Raw genomic sequence first — 26,238 nt, 5'->3', positions numbered from 1 at the left:
AATTTAATGTTAAACTCATAATTTTTCAATAAAACGATGCTTCCTGTACTTACTAATATCGATTAAAAGAGTGATATCTTCTCCAAAATTCGATAACAGAAGCACGCAATTGTAGTTAGGCTGTTCAAAATTAATTCTACGTTTAACGTCCCCTCAAAACTTCAAAACCTACGAGGGAGGGAGGAAAAAAATAAACGAACAAAAATTTTAAACAAATGTGTATTTATTGAAAATCACCTATTCAGTGACCCAAAAATCAACAATTTCAAATAGACATCACCCAATTTAGTGACCAAAAACGTAATATGTCAAATTAAACACATTGTGGGATTTGATTTTCAAGTCCAAGTCAATTTTTGCGTTTTCCCAGCAAAGACTTTTTCCTTAATCTGGGTTTGTATCCCTTCTGCGAACACACCATGCAGATTGGGTGAGCAGAGTAGTGGCTTGCGATAATATCAGGTGGTACATCCAATGGATTTTCATCACCACAAACATGGCAAACTAAAGGAAAACTTCCTTTTGTGGAAATAGTTGCTAGACACATGTGACTCAGTTACAATTAAAATTATGATGACAATATTTCATACATTTTTATAATGACACATCTTAAAGTTTAAAATAGGCTTTACTTTGTTTTGTGTTGATTTTTTAAAATACAATTTTGAAAGGAAGATGCTAATCTGGTGTACCACAACTAAAAGATCAGGATTGTACCTTCACATTTACAAATACAAGGCAGGATTCCGATAGTTTAGGACGCCCTCAAATAAATTGATTAAATAATTACAGTTTTCTTTTTAGTGCTTTTAATTTTTATGATTAAATGCTTTGTACAAAGTAATTATCAATCAGCAAGTTCTGTATTTCCAATCGTAGTACAAGCTGTCATGAAATAGTACATCGGAACTCTTCACTGTTGAGAAGGTAAATATGAAATGTGATAGGGAGTTAATAGGATGTCTAAGACGAAAAGTTGAAGCGATCAAGGAATTGCTTAACCCATTTTAATCGCAAAAAGCGGCTGAATTTCAGGCTAGATTTCCCGAATCACTTTGTGTGACACTGGTCTGACATTCGGAAGAGGCGTCAGTCCAAATATCCAGCCTCGACGAATCTCGCTGAGATTAGTTCGGTTCAAACCATCTTTGTACATTTTCTTTACTTTAATAGTGGCATATATGTGACAGACTCATATTATACATGTATATTGTATAATATGATGGGTATATGTATGAAGAATCGGTTCATTGAATAAAATGCTTAGGCAAGGTAATGTAATTTAAACATGCAGTCAAGCATAAAAATTTGGTCACTTTCCCAGTGTAATGGCCTGGGGTATATAATTATATTTTGGCCAAATGTCCCTTGTGTCTTTTAATTTCATTGGTGTTTTAGTTTGTCTTATGTCATTGGATTGGTCTTGGAGATTTTCCCTCCAAGAGTTCTGTTCTTTGTGGTCAGTCTTTATTCAGTTTTTGAAGAAGAGAGTTGATTTCAGTAGATCTGACATATTTTGACAATTAGACATAGACCGACATTTTTCCTCTTGAATGGTAAGTTAATAATTTATTACTAATGCTAATCTATTCTATAATTCCTTTACTAAATGTTAAATCTGTAATTTTGCATAAAATTCCTTTTGTTGCCACATTCCTGGAATAAATGATCAGTGAGAGTGAGACTTATATAATGTAAATATCTGTGATAGTAATGTATATGATTCGTCTCACTGTGATATTATTTTAAAGTAAAAGTATGTTTTATGACTTACAAGATACTGTAGATATCATAATTAATTTATAGATCAGACCAGTTTGGTGTCATCTGTAAATATTGTTCACTCGAGCCTATTCCCATAGAATGGTATGCTCACCATATGGTTTTTATTTAATTCAATAATTAATAATGTTAATACATATTATAATGATAATTATTGTAAAGTTTTATGATGAAGTTAAAGTCTATAGGACTTGGGAGATTTAATATGTGATGTATACAGGTATAGAGTTATCTCCCTTGATATAGATCACCCATGTAATGCTATAATCGTATATTGGTTGTACATCAGTAATTATGTGAAATTATAGTATTCATGTTTTATATAGCATATTACTTAAAATTGTTAAACATTGTTGTTATAGGGTTTCATCATTGGACAATTCGTGCATTGCATGGTGACTCCTGAATAAACGTCTTGTCGAGAACCCAAACAGGTGTTCCTGTTATTACTTAAGGGAAAGAGAAACCTGTTACATATACTTCCATTTTCTTCATTTAAGGGCCTCTGATTAAATTTTTAAGTGCGTTATCCTCTTACACAGGATGTAGAATTAAGTCGCTAAATGAAAAACCAAACCTGAACGACTACTTCAAATCCGGATTTGTTTGTTTTTTCAAAACGGCAATTTCGCCGAAACCTACACGCGCGGGTGACGTTAAACGTAGAATTAACTTTAGACAGCCTAAACTGAATTTGAGCGAACGAGTCACGTGACTCAAAACAGCTCGACAGTTTGTTAAAATGTTTTCACGAGGCTGTTTATGTGATTAAAGAACCCATAAAATCGATATTAGTGTACATGTGTAACTCTTTCTGTGTATGTGTATTTGTTTTAATTGGGGGGGGGGGGGGGGGGTATTATCAGTTTGTGTAGAGTGTCAATTTTGTGTATTGCTTAAAGATCAGTACCAGTGCCCTAATGTTGAACATTGGGCAGATATGTAAATTGGCACTTGGTTGGTTCATGCAGTCCTTCTTGACATTGACAGAGCTTTCCCACGGAGACTGTTTCTCCAAGTTATGCGTAGAGTGTCGGTCATCTGTCTGTGTATCGCAAGTACTTGGTGCAGACAGCTATCATTCTGAATCCCGTGAAGGAAGGGGATATAGACTTCCTTTGGAATGACGTACATACTCAATGTTGCGTCGCTTGTGGAGACCCACATATTGAAGAGTGACCTTGACTTTTGACCTTGACCCCATTTTTTAAGTCAACCACTTAAGACCTGTTGGAGGAGAAAGTTATCTTGACCCACTTTCAAGGTCATTGAAGGTCAACAATCCTAAAATATCATGTGACTACTCCTAAAGATGTAGATGGATGTAGAAGGAGCTTTATGATAGAAAACGTTATTTTTCGGCCCCTATTTGACCCCTGGGGCCAATATGAACATTCCAAAACCTTATTGCACATCTACAGGACATTACTATTCAGCTACTTGAATATCATGTGACTATTCCTAAAGATGTAGATGGAGTTTAAGTGACAAGCTTTGTGATAGAAAACGTCATTTTTCGGCCCCTATTTGCCCCCTGGGGCCAAAAAGAAAATTCCAAAACCTTATTGCACATCTACAGGACACCAGCAATCATCTTCCAAAAGATTATTAGGCTACTGTGTAAAATGTAAGAGGAGTTCTGGGAACCAGGGTTTCTTTGTACAAAATCGTCATTTTTCGACCCCTATTTGATACCTAGGGTGAAAATGAAAATTCCAAGACCTTATTGCACATCTACAGGGCACCAGCAATCATTTTCCAAAAGATTATTAGGCTACTGTGTAAATTGTAAGAGGAGTTCTGGGAACCAGGGTTGTGTTAAAAAGCATCATTTTCGACCCCCATTTGGCCCCCAGGGTGAAAATGAAAATTCCGAAACCTTATTGCACATCTACAGGACCCAACCAATCATCTTCCAAAAGATGATTGGGCTACTGCATGAAATGTAGGAGGAGTTCTGGGAACCCAGGTTTTTGTTGAAAAAATGTCATTTTTTTACCCCCGTTTTGCCCCCAGGGTAAAATTGAATATTCTAAAACCTATCATATATCTACAGTACACCATCTATCATATTCCAAAAGATCAATTGGTTACCACTTGAAATAAAAGAGCAGTTTGAGGAAGAAGAAAGTGTGACAGACGAATGGACGGACGGGCGGACCAGGGTAATAACAATATACCCGAACTTTCTTTAAGAAAGTGCGGGTATAAAAAAGGTGACGTTTATCGATTGATTTTGGGTTATGTCGTTCTAAATTGCTTTTTAAGTTTCTACTGTCCCGCTTTCATATATTCCCCTTACATTCATATTACAGGAAGTCCAGAGGTCAATGCAAATGACCAGTAGATGACAGCTACTCTGTTACGTAATAATGCGTTTGGAAGGCTGTTCATCTAATTAATCCACCATCCCAGTTATTTGGATTTACCCATTATCACGGCCTTGTTCTATTCAAATCTAATTACCTAATTCGAGGTCTTTTTCGAACAGTGTATCTATCAGAATCCCACGAGGATAGCACGACGAAAGTCGCTTCTCATACAAATGTTAATTTAATTTCCTTTTTTCCATTGGCCATTGATTCAAACAATATTAATCTTTACACCTGTTCTCTATGGAGCGCCCAATTAACATAAACCCCCCAAAAATGAAGATATTTTTTTAATCATTCGAAGATATCATCAATTAATTTGATGCGTGCGGCAATTCAATTTAGAGATCTTCTCATAATCAATTCTGAATTATTGTGTGCATTAATTTAATCTTTTTTACAGCATTAAATTGTATTGAATTGATGTGCGCAATAATTGAATTATTGTTCTCTTTAAATTAATGAAGGATATCAACAATTGATTCGAAGCACGCTATAATATAAATGAAGAGACCAATAATTCAAGTAATGCGCGCATCAATTCAATCCATGCGCACAATAATTGAAGCATTACTCTCTTCCACTGAATCAAAAATACGCACATCAAATCAACTAATGCGCATAATATTTGAATTATTGTTCTCTTCAACTGAATGAATGACATCCGCATTCATTGAGAGAGAGAGAGAGAGAGAGAGAGAGAGAGAGAGAGAGAGAGAGAGAGAGAGAGAGAGCAATGTCAATTATTTAATGAGAGATATCTTCAATTTAAAATTATCCACAACTGAATTAATGATCTTTTGGGATGATTGTTGCGCTCTTTAAAATAACTGGTGTGGGCATTATTCTTTATACAAAATTGTTGCAAATGATTTTAAAAATTAATTAATCACCCCCCCCTACCCCCGTGGGGATCCGGGTTAAAATAGGTCTTCAGTACCTCTTACATGTCGTAAGAGGCTACTAAATGGGCGGTCCTTCGAATGAGACCGAGAAAACCGAGGTTCCGTGTCACAGCGGGTGTGACATGATAAAGATCCCTCCCTGCTCAAGGGCCGTAAGCGCCGAGCATAGGCCTAAATTTTGCAGTCCTTCACCGGCAATGGTGACGTCTCCATATGAGTGAAATATTCTCGAGAAGGACATAAAACAATATTTAATCAATCAATTGATCGTCAAATAATTTATACCAAGCTCCAAATTAAAATTTTACGAGCAACACACCATGCACATCAAGTCCCAAAATTCAGAAAACTATCTTACGACTAAGATCTGTCTTAGACCAAAATTTGTCAGAAGATCTTATCCGGAGGGAACGTGGTTTCAGGGACAGAAACAATCTATTAGACTAAATGGAGAATGTGGACATCATTGATAAGCTTCGTATACCGTGACATGTGATATTTATGATGGACTCAATATTCGTTTAGATTATCCCACCGCCAACTTTTCCCTACTTTCGCTGTTAGACATGTCCACCTTTCCTTTACCCCCCCCCCCCCCCCCCCCCCCGACCAGTCATATGAATCTGTTGAATTTACAGCGTTGATTTTAGAATTGACGCCTCCTCAAGTTTCTTTCATAGCATTGGAACTGTAGTTTTGTTTTGAAAAGAAATGTCTTTTCTTTTCTCCACCTCGTCAAACAATACTGATATTTCAGCAGATAAAAATTTTGGACATCGTTTCATAGACATCTGAAATCTTTTGACACCGATTTGTCTGAGAGCATGCACACGGACTTCGTAACCGCTATGTGATCACAAGTAAACACATTTGAATACCATTGATTTATTGTCTGTAGACACAAAAGCAGTGTTGGGTGGATCTATTTCTACACGTTTTTATCTTTTTGATAGTTTTCGTACTATTTTATTTCATTTCATTCAGTTATTGGATTTTTCACATAAGAAAGTGTTTGCGCCCAGTATAAATGTATACACGCGTTGGCATTTTGTTCGATTAATGCAAAGTTCGTTATAAATTTGCGACTTTGCTTTTCCCACCCGCCCACACACTCGTTTACGGAATATCTTTTTTGTATTCAGTACATTATTTTGTTGAAAAAAAAACCCAAGTGCGGCGTTGCTAATTTGTAACAAACATATCAATCCTATTGTCTTTTATATTTCAAATTACTTACGCAAATATAAAATATAAAATGAGGGAAGAAATAAGAAATATAGATATAAGACTTTTGATATTACGTTTCTATAAAAACATCATTCAATGTTTTCATTTTTGTATTACAATTTCTTAATAAAACAGTACACAAACCGAGTTTAACTTTTTGAAATACAAGATAAAGTGTAAGGTTACATACTTTAAAAATGAAGTACAATGTATTAAGATTTATACATTAAATCATTACAACTAACTAAAATCGTAATATTTACACTTCCCATTAATATTTTTATATACTTTAATCTTTTATATACATGTAACATTTAAATTCACCCATGCAGTTAAAAATTGATAAAAGAAACACGGTATTTTACAATGTAACGAGTATAACAAACTCCTAAGACCTATCTTAAGATTTCTAAAGTTAAGATAGTTTTGTGAAATGGTACTGATCCTTAAGATAGTTTTGTGAAACCCGGTCCAGCTGATGAGAACAACAATTGATTGATGCACTCATCACTTGAATTATTGCGCTTAAAAATTCAATGAATAATTGATATATCTTCAGTTATTTGAGTTTGTGTTAATTTAGCTCTCTATATAGTTCTCTGATTATGTGTTTAATACTACCACTATACCTGCAGTTATCCAGTAATTTGAAAATTGAAGTAGCGCTTTAGAAGAATTATGCAATATTGGAAAGATTTGAATTATTTATTATATTCATTATCACTATAAATCATAATTTTTTAAAATGATTTTGCAGGCAGAAAATGTTTTTATATAAACATACATTTGATTGGAAAATACAGTTATCGGTATAAGTGCAGAAAATGTGTTATATATATATATATATATATATATATATATATATATATATATATATATATATATATATTCAATAAATTCTTTTTTCTTGGTATCGATGCAGAATAATATATATATATATAACGCACTAAAATCTAAAATGACCAACAACACGAACAACCAAAATTATACAGTTGTCTCTCTTTTTATCGTCAATCAATATCAATTTTAATAGAAATTGATACGAATATATATATATATTGATTGACGATAAAAAGAGAGACAACTGTATAATTTTCTGAGCGAGGTAGACCTTTAAGTCTCCGTGGGTATCTGACATCTGTGCCTCCTTTGTACCACCGTGCACTTTCGTGTGATAAAACAAAGAAATAAATACTAAGCGAAATATTTAGTGGGTGAAAATTAAAACGTATAAAACGGCGACTTGTATATATTCATATCATTTAATGATATATATTATTGTAAATTTATAATAGTAATTTAATTTTAAAAAATGTACCTTACCCTTAACTTATGACGACCGTTATGTATTAATTTTTCACGTTTATATGTTTGAAGCAGATAAATTGTTTTTAAAACCCCCAGAAATAGAGTGGACATTGTCGCTAAATGGATTTTAATTATCTCTTTTAAAGTAGAAACCTCAACATGTTTGTAAATCGGGATTATTTCTTGTATATAGATATATCAAGATATTGATATATATATCCGTATGCAGACTTCCCCGCAGACGTTCACACCTTTATGAAATTCTCGACATCACATGTACATGTACGTGTTAGTCGGCACATAGCTGCAATAATGTAGCCCGCTCTGATTTTTTTTTTTTTTTTTTTTTTTTTTTTTTTATAGGAGAGGGCTACAACTCCTTAGGATCTCCGTAATGGTGCAAATGCGGGAGTGATTCACTCCCGCAACATTTGCGCTCATTCTAAACATTTCCTGACTTTCTTTACGTAAATAAAATGATATTCTATGTTTCTTAGTCAATATATAAATTTACAACCTGCAACTTAAGATTTGTGAGGCTCTATTCTACCGTTTTCAACAATTTCGATAAATTCCAATTTCTCGATTCATATTTGTGCGCCATGTTTGATGTATTGAAGTATAAACTTCCGATTGTCAAGTCATTTGCATATGCCATATAAGGTAGTATTTACATCAATGGAAAAGTATGGAGGCGAAAGCTATTTCGTCGGTATTGAAAAGATTTGAATTTAATATCAAGTTAAAAACCGAACAGCAGAGTGTAAATTCTTTCTGCAACAATATGATTTTCCTTTCTTTGTCGAAGTGGCTCGAGTAACTACATTTTCGCGCTGATTGTCAATGTTTAGGTTTTTCATTAGATCCACCTACGAGATCTCGCGATAACAAGCATGGCGGAGCAGACGAAGAATTTTGCATGCTGTACATTGTATTTAATGAAAAACACCTTTATTAGACATGCCCGAGCACAAAGTTGGTACTCCTTTTGGTGTAAACAACATTTGGGACTAATACACAGAGTTTATTATCGGTTATTCATAAAATTATTTTGCACCATTACGGAGATCCTATGGAATTGTAGCCCTATCCCGAAAACGTCAGATTAAAAAAAAAATTGGATAGGGCTACATTATTGCAGCTAGTCGGCACATTGTTTCACAGCACGAGTAGCACGAGTTCACCAAAAAAGAGAAGGATTATTTGTCTTTGAAAATGAGCAAACGAACATCACATGGTATAAATTGGCAATGATTTCAATTTGATAAATAGCATGAATTATACCAGCTCCAAGAAATGTGGACCATAAAATGACAAGTAAAAGCATTGATTTATTTGTACGATTATTTTAAAAGATTGACATTTATATTAGTGCACCACATGTCTTTTAATGTATAATTTTTATTGTAATTAAGAATATTAGATGATTAGATCCGCTGTCTACATGTTTACAGGTAGTGTAGAAATATCAAAAAGTGTACAGTTGACAACGATTGAAATAAGAATGCGGACGATTTTTTGTTTATTCAGTGACTCATGAACTTACCCGTCTTCTAAATGAAAGTTGTAAAACAAACATACTATTTTTGGTTAGTTATAACACCCAAAACAGGGGTAAAAATTATCATCGCTTGGCCATGGGTTTTGGGTCCATTGTGCACTTCGTGGACTGAATACATTTTGCTATCGAAGATCGAAAAAATAATTTTTAAAATGCCTAGATTGTCCGCTTGCATAAACAAGTATTACGGTGGTAAAAAAAAAAATCTAGTAAATCCAATGAAGTTGTAGTAATATAGATTATATATTTATTTTATTTTTGACTGAGAGGGCGTTAGATAGCTAGGCACGTGGCATCGGTTTAAGAAGGGGGGGGGGGGGGGGGGGGGCAGTCCTAACTTGCGCCAGCCGAATAATTTAACACGGAAAAAAGGGAAATTAAATATATCAGAATGAAGTGGATTGGTTAATTAATAAGAATATTGTACATTTTAAGATTTGATTAAACTTCCCGTACTTGTATACAATTACTGATGCTCTCTCTCTCTCTCTCTCTCTCTCTCTCTCCCTCTCTCGATCGATCGATCGATCTCACGATGTTATAGATTCAGTACTGTTGTATAGCGTGTATGAATAGAAGCAACTAAAATGCAAATCGTCAAATCATTTTGTCTATATATATTTTTGTGTGAACTAGTTGCATTTGACACCGAGATTTTAAAACACCCTTACAGCAGACTTGGATGGGTCCATGTGGCGACCTATCCACTGCACACTTAAAGAAATGAAATTCGGGGGGGGGGGGGGATTGGGACAGTTTGAGTGGATGAAGACCACCACCTACCACCGCCACCACACACATGTACACAATATAAGGTTTTGAAGATTGGACAATTTAAGCACAATTTCCTGTTGCTATTGTAGGCTGGATTATTAAATTAAGATATATTTATTGGCATAACACATGTTCTGTTTATTGATTGGCAAAACACATATATGTAATATAGCATTCAGTCCGTCTGTCATCATTTAATTTTACTTGTAACACGCAATTTGATTTATTGAGCACGCTGAAAAAAAAAAATTGTTATATTGTATAAATGTAACTTGGCATGGGGACACACCTCCTTGACAACCAAGACGACACTACTTTTCCTTTTCTAATTTTACATTGGACAATGGAACACTGATACGTTGATAGGCCTTAGAACTAGCCCTATGAAATAGAAAATCAACGGAATTAAAGAAGCACAATAAATACTGTATTGTCTTAGCACCCCCCCCCCCCCAAAAACGCACAGTCTTTGTTTACAAGTAAAGTTACTAAAAAATAAAAAAAAACTCTTGACATGTACAACGATATCATATATGAAATTAAAAAAAAAAAATGGTATATCGAGTATTTTCATATGGGGTTACTTGATCCGCCTATCGAAGCATAAAATGCGTCATGAATGTAAAACTTATACGGTACCAATTTTGATGCACCAGATGCGCATTTCGACAAATAATGTCTCTTCAGTGATGCTCAACCGAAATCTTTGAAATCCGAAATAACTATGAAGTTTTAGAGCTAAATATAGCCAAAAACAGCGTGCCAAACAAGTGGAGCCAAATTTGTCCAAGGATAAGAGCTATGCATGAGGGAGATAATCCTTAATTTTGAAATGAATTTCTAAATTTTATAACAGCAATTAAATATACATCCGTATTTTCAAGCTAGTAACGAAGTACTTAGCTACTGGGCTGTAGAGACCCTCGGGGACTAACAGTCCACCAGCAGAGGCCTCGACCCAGGGGTCATAATGTAAAACTTATACGGTACCAATTTTGATGCACCAGAATGTCTTACAACAGATGACGTCATGTCTCATCAATAACATGTGGATCACTATCTATGAATTGCTTATATAATTTATTGTGTCGGATTTAACTGGTGGCAATGCTGCAGGCTATGGAAAGTCATATTGTAGTTTAAATCTTTTATTTTGAATTCCTTTTTTCCTGACCAGGCCATGCTAATATTCAGCCCAAAACTTGGATGTATTGTAAATCAAAGAACGACTTGTTCCCAATGTACGTAAAGTTAGGTTAAATAAAACAGTTATTTCGAATGTTGACAGTCTAAAGCTGTGTAGTAACAATTTTGTAAAATAAATAAAGCAAAAATTATTCGATAAGATATCAGTACCATACAAGAATACTTGCGTGAAGCCATGGGCGTAGCTTGGGTTCGAATATTACCGAGGCAGGGGGTCTGGGGTGCGCAGCCCCCCCAGAAGCTATCGACATTTTAACAACGTAAAAGGTGTTTTTTTTTTGTTTTTTTTTTACCGTGGCAGCTGCCTCGGTTACCTCAATGGAAGCTACGCCACTGGAAGCCTGAATATTTTCCGATATATCCCAAAGTGAAAGAAGACGCCACGTACATTTCAGTCACTAGCTAGGCCTAACAATTTCGGTAACTGTCGTTTCGTTTAATGATAATGTTTATGATAATCCGACTTTGTTGTTCAGGCAAAGAAACATAACTCTTGCAATAAATTGAATTGCGCGGTTTTGACACTATCCCCCCAAATACCTATTATGACACTTTCCCTCTTCGTAATCCCTGGGTATATATAGTGCGCAAGCGCTAATTGCCGGTCTTTTTCGAGTTGCATGCCAACGAAAATCCAAATTGAACAGATCTGGAATTTCAATTCAACACCATCACCCCGTCCTCGACTGATTCACCATATATTGGGGTATAGTAAAAACATATCTAAACTGCGGTACGTACGTACGTTTAATTATTTTCATTAATTTGACAGCTTAACGTTTTTCTTCATGGGTTTTACAAGGCGACTCGCTTCATCTCTACCGCCATATTGTACACGCCGTGTAGGGCATCATGGTAGGTTCTTTTGATATTGAATTAACTCTTAAGGGTTGCTATTCTATTCCCATACATCTACTGTAATATTTAAGCATTAATTTTGTTTATTTTTAGACTTATCTGTAAGATCGTAATGTTTATATTTAGGCCTACTTAGCTAACCCGACAACACGTGCTGATTCATATTATTCCTCTGATAATATTGTTCAACTTCGTAGAAAATGTTGCGACGTACCGAGCGACAATCTAAGTCGCCTTATGCTAGACCGGCACAACATCCAGCTCTTCGGTCATTGCCCACACAGAATCTGACCCCTGCAATTCCAACCCGGATTCAGCCCCGTCCGACATCAAGTCAACCCCAAGAGGAGAATCAGATGGGCATATAGGACACAGCTATCATTTAATCACAAAGGTAGCCTCCCAGCCTAATCGCGGAAACCACCGCACCCACACAGCCACCGGCGACACCCTTCATAACAGGTGAAAATCCCCTTTCTTAACGCACAGCATGTTTATAATTTTCGTAATTTTATTTCATATTATTGATGTTTTGCTAGCATTGTTTTGATATTACCTGCCTTAATGCTATGGTAATTTCCATTTACTACTTTAATAACACGCTGTATCAATTTTATTGTGCGCAGTGCTTAATGGTTATTTATTATAACATAATTATGCGCCCCCCACCTTTCACGGAAGAGGGGCATATATTAGTTTACACCTGATGGTTGGCAGACTACGTGTTGCCCGCTCAATATCACCAATTACTTCATCGTAATGACGTTTTATATGGGAGTTGTTAACTTGGTTATGAGTTGACGAGGACCCCTATTGTTTTTCTGGTCAAGGGTCAATCTTCTCTGGACATAGGAATACCTAGTCTGCTCAATATCTTGAGAACCCTTTGCTTGACAGACATCAAACTTAGTACACTGGTACATCCCAAAGAGTAGATAACCCCTATTGATTTTGAAGTCACATGGTCAAGGGTCAAACAGGACATAGAAATTATATACTGACCACTCAATGTCTAGAGAACCCTTTGCTTGACAGACATCAAACTTGGTACACTGGTACATCATCAGAAGATGACCCCTCTTGATTTTAAGTCACATGGTTAAAGGCCAAGGGTCAAACTGGACATATGTATATATTGACCACTTAATGTCTAGATAACCCTTTGCTCGACAGACATCAAATTTGGTACACTGGTGCATCTTCAGGAGATGACCCCCCTTGATTTTGAGGTCACATGGCCAATGGTCAAACTGGACACAGAAATATATTGTCCAATCAATATCTTGAGAACCCTTTGCTTGACAGACATCAAATTTGGTACATCTTAAGGAGAAGATGACCCCTATTGATTTTGAGGTCACGTGGTCAATGGTTTAATTGTTTCCTAATTTTAAGAATTCTTCGCTTTACTGACACCAAATCTGGTACAGCACAAGAAGTAGATGACCCCCATTGATATTTGGTCACTTGGTCAATCCACTCCTGACATTGGAAGATATTGTCTGCTCTATTTCGAATTGGTGATACTACTATCAATCAAATTAGGCACGTGTATACCCGTTTTCAATTTTGCACCATGGGGGCATATACATGTATGTTTTACAAACACATCTTGTTATTACAAGCATTACTGATGAACTTGGGGCTCACGTTTCTCAAGCCATCAAAGATAAAATTTGGGCAAAGCATTATGTCAATTTATCTTAACTCTTGAATTCACAATCACACAACAACCATGATACGCACAAATTTTCAATCATACAAGGTCAATTAGTTCTCGAACCCATCATCAAACATAACAAAATTCCCACGATTCATAACTCCATAGATGGATTTTTCATATTCGCAAGTATATATTTAGCTAGGCACCCTTCTGACATCCAGGGCATCTAAAAAATATATTCATGCCATTCGCATAGCACATGATCGTAACTAGTTCTAACCGGCTCGAGTACGATAGGTGTTCAGGCCAACAACAACAAATCCCTCAACCTCCTTTGGTTCCATTGATGCTGGGTTATGGCTCATGTATATATGCAATCCTAGGTTTCCTACCAGGTAACCCTTCAAATCAGTGAAAAACTACAGACACATTGCTACATGCACACTGGTACATTTAAATATTCATTGTTTGATTCAAAATATTCAGTGAATTCTGGATTCATTGACCTCAAATGTTGCAATCATCACAGTATTCACTTTAAAGGCCCATGCCTTAAACCACACAGCATCAACTTATCAAATGGGCATAAACTCTCTTCAAACTTTCGTACCAAATATGAATTCCAGCTATGTTGGCCCCCACCAGTTCACCAGTGTATCAATTATATTGCTTTCTTAAGTACCACCTAAGTATCGTTTTCAACGGCTAGGTGCATTAGTTATAAAATTCAGTTAGAGGGCGGTATTGACAACACAAAACCTTCATAGTAAGCTCAATCCTACAGGGATTCCATAGGCTGAACCTAGTAAAGCATGCCCGTTTCCCTGTCACTCTTCATATATCTATCCTACCAATAGTTTGTTCAAGTTCATACGAAGTCGCCACGTTTCCCACCGCATTTCAGTTGGCAATTTTTGCATTGTTGCGGGTTGTTGCTAGTCATGCCGCTCCTACACTATTGTACAATTACGTATCAATAGGCGATGTACATATTTCGTTGTTTATAACTGGCTCAAAACATCAATGCAATAGGGGGTTCTATGTTGCACATTTCACTCAACTCACGAGCAGATTCATTGTTCAAGCACATGCACAATTTTTTGTCCATTAGACCAATCACGTGGCTCATTTTACTGCCACCTTAATGCCAAACCGCTCACAAAATATCAACTTGCATCATTATTGCACAGGCCTATTGAATTCATCTGTCTAGATCCCCAACACGAAATTCAGACTAGAGGCAGATGGAAATGTGAATCATTTAATGCCTATACCAGAGCCTAAAAATTCAAATTTTTAAGTATACCTGCAATATTGTGCGTCCTAATTCAATACTACTGTCTGGATTATTGCCTCTTCCATTAATCATTATCCTGCCCGCCGTATATGGATTTACTACACAGCACATCTTTTTAGTGTGGTAAGAGTGGTATGGTGTGGAAGGAGGTGGAGCCTATTGTTGCACAAAGGGGCAAGCCTGATGTTATATAAATTAATTGGGGAGGGGGCCGTATCGGTACAACGCCATTGGCTAGATTGCAAAAATTTCTGAAATTAACTATTGCCAGGATGCCTATTTACAAACTTATTCCACAAACTCGGTTCATATCGTCCCAGATCCTCCCCAGGCGTTACTATACACATACGTTCTCAATATTGCAGCAGCCAATGCACGTACGAGTATTATCAAATCTTTAGCTCCATTCGTAACATCACACAATGCCGAATACATAAAATACCTAGGTCTTCAACAATGCTCTTCCAAATTTCACAGACACAGTATGCATTGTCTGATATTGCTCAGGTTATGTTTTTAAACAGTATCTAGGATGGATTGCTCAGCATTGTCCAAAGAAACGCTAGAATATTTCCTTAACCTAACTACTATTTGATAAGCAGTCTCCCTGTCATGGCTCGAGCAAAATTTTGCCCGCTTGTGGCGGATGTCTTCATGTATGTTAACACTTCTTAAACATACATGAAGACATATGGCCGAATTTTGCTAAGCCTGCCACAGATTTTGTTTCAGTCCAGGTCCGTGGCCAATAATTGGGCTTATTGACATTGAATGATTGATTGATATATTGATTGATTGACACATTGGTGGATTGAAATATTGATTGATTGACACATTGGTGGATTGATTGATTGATTGAAAATATTGAATGAATTATTGATTGATATATTGATTGATTGACACATTGGTGGATTGAAATATTGATTGATTGATTGAAAATATTGAATGAATTATTGATTGATTGACACATTGGTGGATTGAAATATTGATTGATTGAAAATATTGAGTGAATTATTGATTGATTGACTCAAACATGCATGGACTATTGATGCTACAACATTACTATCCAAAAGTCGTTGTAGATCATGCATTTCATTACAGAGTGTGTATGATATACATACTGATGGTTTGTATTGATATGAACATTGTCGTTGTCAGAATTGGAAATATGTTTTTATTAAGTAAAGCCATGACAAAGACTGCCAATACGTGTTATCGTTCTGTTCTATTGAAATAATCCGACTTAACTCACTATGAGTTAAGTCCTGTTATTGAAATGAACAGAAAAAAGTATTTGTTGTTCAGGCAAAGAAACATAACTCTTGCAATAGAATTGCGCGGTTTTGACACTATCCCCCCAAATACCTATTATGACACTTTCCCTCTTCGTAATCCCTGGGTATATATAGTGCGCAAGCGCTAATTGCCGGTCTTTTTCGAGTTGCATGCCAACGAAAATCCAAACCCTCCCTCCACTCCCCCTTTTTTCTGAGCATATATGCATCCATCCTTGTTGCGTTTTTGCTGTCTCTCTCTGTGTATTTTCAGATCCATTTTGTCAACGTGACTCGACTCTCCGCCTTCACGATGCGTCATGGCTCTACGAATTTACGAGTTGTCAGTGGTCAATAATAGACAATCGCCGAATTTTGCTAAGCCTGCCACAGATTTTGTTTCAGTCCAGGTCCGTGGCCAATAATTGGGCTTATTGACATTGAATGATTGATTGATTGACACATTGGTGGATTGGAATATTGATTGATTGACACATTGGTGGATTGAAATATTGATTGATTGATTGAAAATATTGAATGAATTATTGATTGATATATTGATTGATTGACACATTGGTGGATTGAAATATTGATTGATTGATTGATTGAAAATATTGAATGAATTATTGACTGATTGACACATTGGTGGATTGAAATATTGATTGATTGAAAATATTGAGTGAATTATTGATTGATTGACTCAAACATGCATGGACTATTGATGCTACAACATTACTATCCAAAAGTCGTTGTAGATCATGCATTTCATTACAGAGTGTGTATGATATACATACTGATGGTTTGTATTGATATGAACATTGTCGTTGTCAGAATTGGAAATATGTTTTTATTAAGTAAAGCCATGACAAAGACTGCCAATACGTGTTATCGTTCTGTTCTATTGAAATAATGATGTAAAACTACCAAAGTTGTACACAGTTTTTAAGCAACGATGCAATGAAGATGCTTTGTGAACGACTTTAAAAGATGAAAACAACTAGGTATTGAAAATGAACATCTATAGTAAAAGGGCAAAACAAGCTGGAACAGAAAAAAATTATTAGGTGAGGGAATTTCCCTTGCTTTAAAAATAAACACCAAACTAAAATGACCTATACATGACACGAAATGAAAAACGTAGTTTCTTTCTCCATAAGATACTTAAATCAGCCATATTATCTGTAAAATTCAAGTTTAACACCACCAACGCATTATAACCGTGATATTTTTCAGCAATCCGGAATATAGTTTTTTGAAAAATAAAAATAGTGCTCCTAGCTCGCCCTAAAATATTTTTTTCATTTATGGTCAATTGAAAAGGTGTATATTATAAAAATACTTTAAATATTTTGGTCGAGATGAAACCAGTATGGCAAAACCTTTACAAAATAACCAGTTTTTGGTGAAAAATGACAAAAATACGGTACCATATCCGGTTCTAGTATGTATACAGCTTTAGTTGTGCTCCTATTTTTAAAATCTAATACCTTATAATAAGGGGACAAGTTTTGCTACGCCTCACTTCACATCAGTGTCATCGATTTACCTGTGCTGGTAGCTTCGACAGGTAACGAGTACATATCCGATACTAATTCATTGTACATGCAGGAGAAATGAAATCACGTTTTGGAACCCCATGCATTGCTCAAAATTACAATAAACATATCGATCAGTAGTACATCATTCTAAAAACTTTAGATTAATAAATCTAGAATGGCTTTTCTTTAAATGAATTTATGAATTATCTATTGATAAAAAGGAATTAGCAAAGAGTATCAAATCTTTGCCATTCACACTTACTTCAAGCAAAATGCAAATACATAAATACCATTGTACTTATGCACATGACATGTATGCTCACCATGAAAACGCATCGAATGCGGACGATTATTTACCTGGATCTCCTAGTAATATATGTAAATGACCGCAGATGTACATGTACATGTACACTTGTCGAAAATACTTTAAGTAGTAGTAGTAAACCTGATGATCATTACATAATTTGATGACCAACTTTTCTACCTCACAATTTTGAAGATATTATCAAATCTCTGTTATTTTCCAACGTCCATGCCGATAGTATTCCTCACATCTAGTATTTTATGTCATTCAAGATCCACTTGAACTTGCATGTATCTAACGTTATATAAATATATAATTTTAAATATTCAACCCGACTTATGTCAGGTGGATTATATTGATGTATGTTGCTTAAATATTTTGAATAATCAGTCAAAAGAAAAACAACCATTAATCAGTGCATGAGATGTAACTTACAATAAACAAAATGGCCCAGTTTATTTATAAGCATGCGTAAAGGACGGATTTAAATGCTCCGTTTGTATAGTGTACGCTGTCTTCTAGATCTCTAGAGACACCATTAGTTGCCCACTGTAAAACTAAAAAAAACAAACTGGTTACTTTAGATTGAAATTCTTTTTATTTCAGTAATAACTATCAAGTACTTTGATAGTATAACAAATTACGATCCTCTTTATTACAGAAATATGTCAAACATGCATGTTTTGTTTTGTTAGAAATCAGTAGTTGCAGTGGCCGGAGGTTAGCACTGGACCCATAAAGGCTTTCGGGACAATCCCCTGCTTTTCATTATCCCTTGTAGATCCGCCACTGCTATGTGTAATACATCTTTAATTCAGCAATCCCAGACTTAATTATATAAACTGCCTTATCATGTCCAGATGCATATTCTTATATGGAGACGGGGAGTATTATGACATACACCAGGGATCCATAATTTGATATTTAATTCTAATTTGTTTGGAGATTTGGATGGGAATCCAATCCTGTTCTTGATTTGTTTTGCAATCATAGCTTTTTCTACTGCAAAATTAATTTCTCAAACAGGTCAGTCTGGTTAAAATTTAAGAAAAACACATTTGATATAGAATGTAATACGTTTGAATCGAAATATCATTTCTATTTACATATTTCTTATCATTCAGCCTCCACTCCAAGGGAAGTTATTCATTCAAGAATCTGGAAGCTAATAAGAAATGCAAATTAGAGGAAGACTACAATCAAAGTATAACAATGAAACTGTGGATGAGAAGATTAACATGGATAAACATGACTGATAAGAATGAATTGTGCATGTATTCACACTCAAAACCCAGAATGCATAATAGCCAATCGTATCCATAGTGCGCCTTATAGTACTTTGTGCAAAGAAAGAATATTTGTAGAAGGAAAAATAGTTTGAATTTCAAATCTATGTTATCTAAAGCGTTGTATTCAATAAATAAAAAGTATTTTTTTTAAACACACCATGTCCCCAGGGATATCTCAACGTGTAATTTCCACAAATGACTAGGATTTACAAACTTGATGAAATGTAAATACTGAATGAAGGATACTTGTTGAGGCTAAGTGATAGATACCAATTCTAGAAAACTTAAGGCAAGTCACAGTGAAAACATTAATATTTCAAATTAGATAAGGCTACACATTAATAGCGCTATGTATTTTAGCAGGTCATATCAGATATAGGTCTAGTTTACAACTTACAGCTTTTGAAACGAGATTTGTGTGCTGATTTCAATATTATCTTGATTAATGTAGATACAGAATCTACAATATAACTTTAATGATAGCCTATGAGTACATATCAGAAGTCCCGAAACCTGAGACTTACTGGTACTATGGCACGATTTCTAATGGTGGTATTTTACTTGATAAACATAAAGATTGGTATGAATAAAAGATCAAATTGAGGATAATAATGTGTAAAATAATTTGCATTGATAAGAAATGAGGCCATAAATTCGTACATGGAATAAATCTGTAACCCGCTTATCGTTCTTGATTGTGAGTGCTTGTGACATCACAAAGGCCCATGAATGTAAATAAAGCAATGATAATGGTGTAGCTATGCACCGTTTTGTTTAACAAAACATCTCATCTATCAATGAACATGTAAAAATCTTTGTTTCTGACAAACTTCTTGATTTCATGATACCGCCATATCAGTTTGAACCAGCCAGGAATAATGCATGAAAAGCGAATAACGGTTTCTTTTTATAAAACCGGTCATCAAATTAAAGAAAAAGTCATGTTTGATATTACATACCTTGAATGTGCTAACAAATATCAATATCTATGTGTAATACTATCTTCCTATCGTTCATTCGGGGAGGCAAAATCTTACCTATAGATCAAAGCTCTGAAGGCCTCATTTAAAATATACACAGATATAAAATTTATCAATCCACCCATTAAAATATATTTACAACTTTTTGACCATCTAGTAAACGTATTGCCTCATATGACTTTGCGATGTGGGGAAATTTTCGACACACGTGTTGGAAAAAGGCAGGTATTTACACCATGGAGCAGGGGTTTCAACAGTCTCGTTTAAAGTCAGCATTTCGCAAATTGTATGGTCGAAATAACGATAACTCTGTTTACCTGTTCATGATTTACGTCGCACGGCGGGTGTGACTGGTCGACCTGGGAAAGTTGCTTCTCCTAGGCACTTGATTCCACCTGTGCTATATCCGGGGGTCAGTGTTTGACCAATTTTCTAATTTGGATTGCCGATTGGAGTTATGAGATTGATCACTGTTCGTTATCTTCGCCTTTATAGGAGTTATGAGATTGATCACTGTTCGTTATCTTCACCTTTATAGGAGTTATGAGATTGATCACTGTTCGTTATCTTCACCTTTATAGGAGTTATGAGATTGATCACTGTTCGTTATCTTCACCTTTATAGGAGTTATGAGATTGATCACTGTTCGTTATCTTCGCCTTTATAGGAGTTATGAGATTGATCATTGTTCGTTATCTTCGCCTTTATAGGAATTATGAGATTGATCACTGTTCGTTATCTTCACCTTGATAGGAGTTATAGAGTGATCACTGTTTGTAATCTTCACCTTTCATGTCAGTTGTAAGTCACACCATCGACCTTTTGATTATTTTTACACTTGGAGAAAATTGACGTATAGCTTGCGAAAATGAACCATACTTTAGATTAGGAAAAATATACTTCAATGTTTCATGTGTGTGGTACTGTTTACGAAACCACCATTTATAATGCATAGATGCACAACGTAAAGAAAGTTGTTCATTCATCGTAATGGCCAGGTGCTTCGAGTCTTAATATACTGTGTTTATAATCATTGAGAGTCTCAATAAATTTTCTTCTAAGAAGATACATGCGTTCAACTTGGACAACAAACTCACAAATTAATTTGGTAAGTGAAAAAGTGCCATGATTTAAATTTGTATTCAACTTATATTTGTTGTAATATTGCAAGTGGATGTGATATGTATATGCATATACTTCTTTTGAAAACACAGTCTAATCGCAGAGTTTTTATTATGAAAAATAACATAACATGGCCGGTAGTTGAGGGATGTCTGCTCCTCCTGGGCAGCTGGTCCCGCCTCTGGTATGTCCAGGGGTCTGTGTTCGCCCAACTGTCTGTTTTGTATTGCTTGTGGGAGTTACGAGATTGATCACTGTTGGTTATCGTCACCTTTCATATTTTAAACTACTTGTAATAAGGTAATAAAACAAATATATCTTTACTATTTAATGGCATGAGGCATAAAAAATGGAAGGGCATGCATTGCACAAAATGCTGTTTAGAATAAACATGCTAAACTTAGAATATCTTGAAATTTCATCGATGTAAGAAATATATCAAATCTTGGATTCGAAGATTAGCATGAAAGGAAGAATATTTTGTAACGATATATATTTCAGTTTAGAACCAGGCAACATTTGTAAAGATAATTCTGAATATATTAAATATTCATTTTTGATTGTTCCATATTTGAAAATACATATTTATAACGGATACACTGTACTTCATTTACAGTGACGATGACCTAAAGCCCCACAATTTCACAAATTTTGAAATCATTAGATCAAGTTACAGAAATTTTCATCAAAATATAAGAACTACTTAAAACATTGGATCATTAATGCACAAATAGATGTTGTGCAAAGTAATCAAGTGTTACTTTAAGGGAAAACAAGTACATGTACTCATGTATTATATGTCTTTTTGAAGATAATGTTATTGCATACATTTAAAGGAATATCACTGTTGATTATTCTTTCTTTAAAAATGTGGACATAATAGTATGGCAATTTTTTAAAACTTTAATCAAGGCACCTGATCCCACCTCTGGTATAACCAGGGGTCCGTGTGTTCCGAACTCTCTATTTTGTATTGCTTATAGGAGTTCCGAGATTGATCACTGTTCGTTTATCTTCATCTTTCATCAATGTGTTTGAATTCTTTTGCAAACCAAAATTAAATTGAAACATTATACACAATGGTTGGTAATGAATTTTACATTTTGTTAAACTATTTCATATACACTTTAATGTATATGGAAATTGCCATAATGGAACGGTTACCCCCACACAGTGCACATAGACCTTTGCCTTTTAACAATTACAGCTATTTACAGTGTAATACCTAATGCAAGCATTCTCCGCTATCAAATAGTAAGTTGATACTAAATGACAATTCTCTTTGATTAAAATAGTTCAAGCGACAGAGGTGTGGTGACCAACTGCTATAACGTTCTACAAATCTAGATATCTTGGATATAAGACGAGGTTCAGAATAAATCCCAAATTATTCATTCAGGAGGAAATGGAAAAGGAACCCCAAAGTAATTCAAGTGTATATTTCAAAAGTACTGCATGCATCACTGATTACCACAACTTTATTTTATAGTTTTATATCTACAAAAGTTTTACTGAACAGATGCCAAGGCAATGCGGATTCCTACATCTGAAATCATACATGCATACCTCCGTACTCCAACATATTCTTATCGAGAAGTCCATTGTAATAAATGTTGACTAGGGTTTAATAGAATTAATGGACCTCTTCACGTTTTTATTCAAAACTTTCTGTTCCTATTCATTACTATGTAGCGCAAAAAATTGGCATGCACTTATCACGTCTATACCTGTAATGTTATCAAATTACAAATTGACCAACAATAAGGATTAAAATTTAATTAAATTTTTGCGAAAATGAAACATGCAAATTGTTCATTTTTCGCTACACTTCGTCAGATCAGCAATGTGTGTTCATTAGTAAGCCTATTTTCTTAATCCTCTTCCTGGTCGTCGTCTTGGTTTTTCCTGTAAATTAAGGAAGCTTTAAATAACTTTCTGAATAATCTAGAAACCATTATGAAGTTGAGATTTATTGTTATTTCTACTTACTATTGAAATACGAAGTAATTCGCACATTAATCCTTCTTCGCCATAACAATTCTGAAATACAAAGCAAACAATATCTTGCTAATTATAAGTAATATGAACGGTGAAGATAACGAACAGTGATCAATCTCCTAATTCCTACAAGCAATACAAAATAGATAGTTGGGTAAACACGGACCCCTGGACACACCAGAGGTGGGGTCAGGTGGCTAGGAGGAGTAATTACCCCCTGTTGACCGGTCACACCCGCCGTGAGGCCTATATCCTGATCAGGTAAACGGAGATATCCGCAGTCAAAATCAGTGTGCCAAGAACGGCTTAACAATTAGTATGAAACACGTCAGACAACATTTGACCAAATGATAGGTTGTATTGACGAACTAGATCGTCATAACGACCATAGAATTTGCGAAATGCTGACTTCAATCCAGACTGTTGAAACCCCATTACCATCAACTTGTTTGTCAGTAGCTTACCTTGATTTAAAAACTGACTATACGCAGATCAAACTCTCGCATATCGAATCAGTTGAGATATATAAACACCATATGCAGGTGATCATGGAATATTGCTTCATAAATATGGGAAGTTGACGATGAAGAAGGTGAAATCGTCCCGTTTGCCATACAGTTGAGTTGTCAGTTTGCCGTTAATGTCTACTTTCAATGAAATATCTAAGTATGAAGCAGAAGTGGACGACTCTGTGGTGTCCTTTATTTCGAGATCACAGGGATATATCAAATCGACATATGAATGAAAGTTATTATTGTTGATAGACAAAACGTCACCAATATAGTGAAATGTCGAATTGAAGGCCACAGCAAGAGAATTTTTCTTCTCACATAGAAGTTTTTGAATATAAAAAACTTATACGGTACCAATTTTGATGCACCAGATGCGCATTTCGACAAATAATGTCTCTTTCGTGATGCTCAACCGAAATGTTTGAAATTCAAAATAACAATGGCGTTTTAGAGCTATTATAGGGAAAAACAGTGTGCCAAAAAGTGGAGTCAAATTCGTCTAAGGATAAGAGGTATGCGTGAGGGAGATAATCTTTAATTTTCAAATGAATTTCTAAATTTTATAACAGCAATTAAATATGCATCCGTATTTTCAAGCTAGTAACGAAGTACTTAGATACTGAGCTGTAGAGACCTTCGGGGACCAACAGTCCACCAGCAGAGGCCTCGACCCAGGGGTCATAATATAAAAAAACTTATACGGTACCAATTTTGATGCACCAGATGCGTATTTCGACAAATAATGTCTCTGAATAAATTCTGCTTCATATGAATATAAAAACAGGTCAGCTAACAAAGGAGCACAATTCGTGCCCATGGGAATTCCAACAGACTGAGGAATTCTAGCATATTTTTTATTTCAACTTCAGAGTACTTGTGCGTGGAATCCTGATATACAAAGTAAAGAGATTATTCATCTTTGTAAGCCACCACAATGTTGATACACAAAACAAACGACAATAGGGGACATAACATGCCCATGGCGTATGAAGACATAGATGAGTTGTTAGTTTGCCATTGATATCTATTTTGAATGAATTATTCAAGTATGAAGCAGATTTGCAAGACTCTGTGGAATCTTTTATTTTGACTTCACGGGAATATTACGAATTGAGATATAAATGAAAATGATTATTGTTAATAGATAAAACGTTGATATTTCTATATGTCGAGTTGAACGGCAAATTAAAAGATAATTACTTCTCATATAGAAGTTTTTCAATCAATAAATATCATACGCAACTAGGTTAAGGGCTTCCATAGTAAAATGCACAATAACCATGGGGTGAAATTGCACCTCAAATTCACAGGCATCATTACGCTTGTTACGGTTAAACACCGAGACGATACTACCCATATGTTGACTGTGACTGAGCTATCATAAATTCCCCTCATTGTAATTTTCCGTGACGTCAGTTGAATATCTCGTAGTACTTTATTTTTGGAAATCAGCAAGAGGCCCTGCTTGTGAACAAAAGTTCAGGTTCATGCGGGTAACCAGCTGAATTTTTATTGATATACTCAGAACAAATAAAAATCTTTAACATGAAAAGTGTTGGGAACAAATGCACACTCAAACTAACCATGCTGCAATTTCACAACATATCAACAGTCATCAGCGAATTACCGGGTTGTTCACATTCTTATATATATCATACCGTTAATATGTACAAGACAGAAATTGCTCCCCGAACTTTTCAAACACATACATATATGTAGATAATATATCAGAAAAATTCATATTGTTTTTTTTTTTTTATAGCAGATGAACCTGAACTTTGCCACTGTTTCTGTAATATGATATTATTTATGTACATGAGGGACTTTTTAAACGCATCACTCATTCAGATTAGGGGCGATTTCAAGATCACAATATAATATGAATATCACCTTCGTGTATACTATATATTAGAAATGGAGAATAATTTGATATCAAAGGAATGATATATATAATCATTTGACAAGAAATGTTTTCACGTATACAGCTTATCACTTGATAACAGTAGTGAATAACAAACTATTATGACACTTTCCCTGCGATTCAATTATCAGAAAATGTACTCTGTGACGTACTTTTACATTGTGACGTCATATGGTGCGAAGTGCACAGAGGTACATTAATAAGAGCACTGTGAATTTTCTCGGATAGCCTTAACTGAGCTACCTAGCAATAAGACAGGTCAGTTAATAATTGACCACAACTCGTACCCATGGGAATTCCGTAGGAAGACCTGATTACTAAGGACTACGAAAATTTTATGAATGAGT

General features: G+C 35.1%; 1 long non-coding RNA gene across 1 annotated transcript; it reads left to right on the top strand.

The window, feature by feature from the left end:
- Window positions 1-11,591: 11,591 nt before the first annotated feature.
- Window positions 11,592-17,106, top strand: LOC130054764 (uncharacterized). The gene is made up of 3 exons (XR_008803087.1): window positions 11,592-11,841; window positions 11,938-11,990; window positions 12,191-17,106. It is a non-coding gene; the product is annotated as an uncharacterized LOC130054764 (long non-coding RNA).
- The last annotated feature ends 9,132 nt before the right edge of the window (window positions 17,107-26,238 follow it).

Source organism: Ostrea edulis, chromosome 5, assembly GCF_947568905.1.
Source record: "Ostrea edulis chromosome 5, xbOstEdul1.1, whole genome shotgun sequence".
Classification (NCBI taxonomy): domain Eukaryota; kingdom Metazoa; phylum Mollusca; class Bivalvia; order Ostreida; family Ostreidae; genus Ostrea; species Ostrea edulis.
This window is presented reverse-complemented; position numbering and strand designations above follow the sequence as displayed.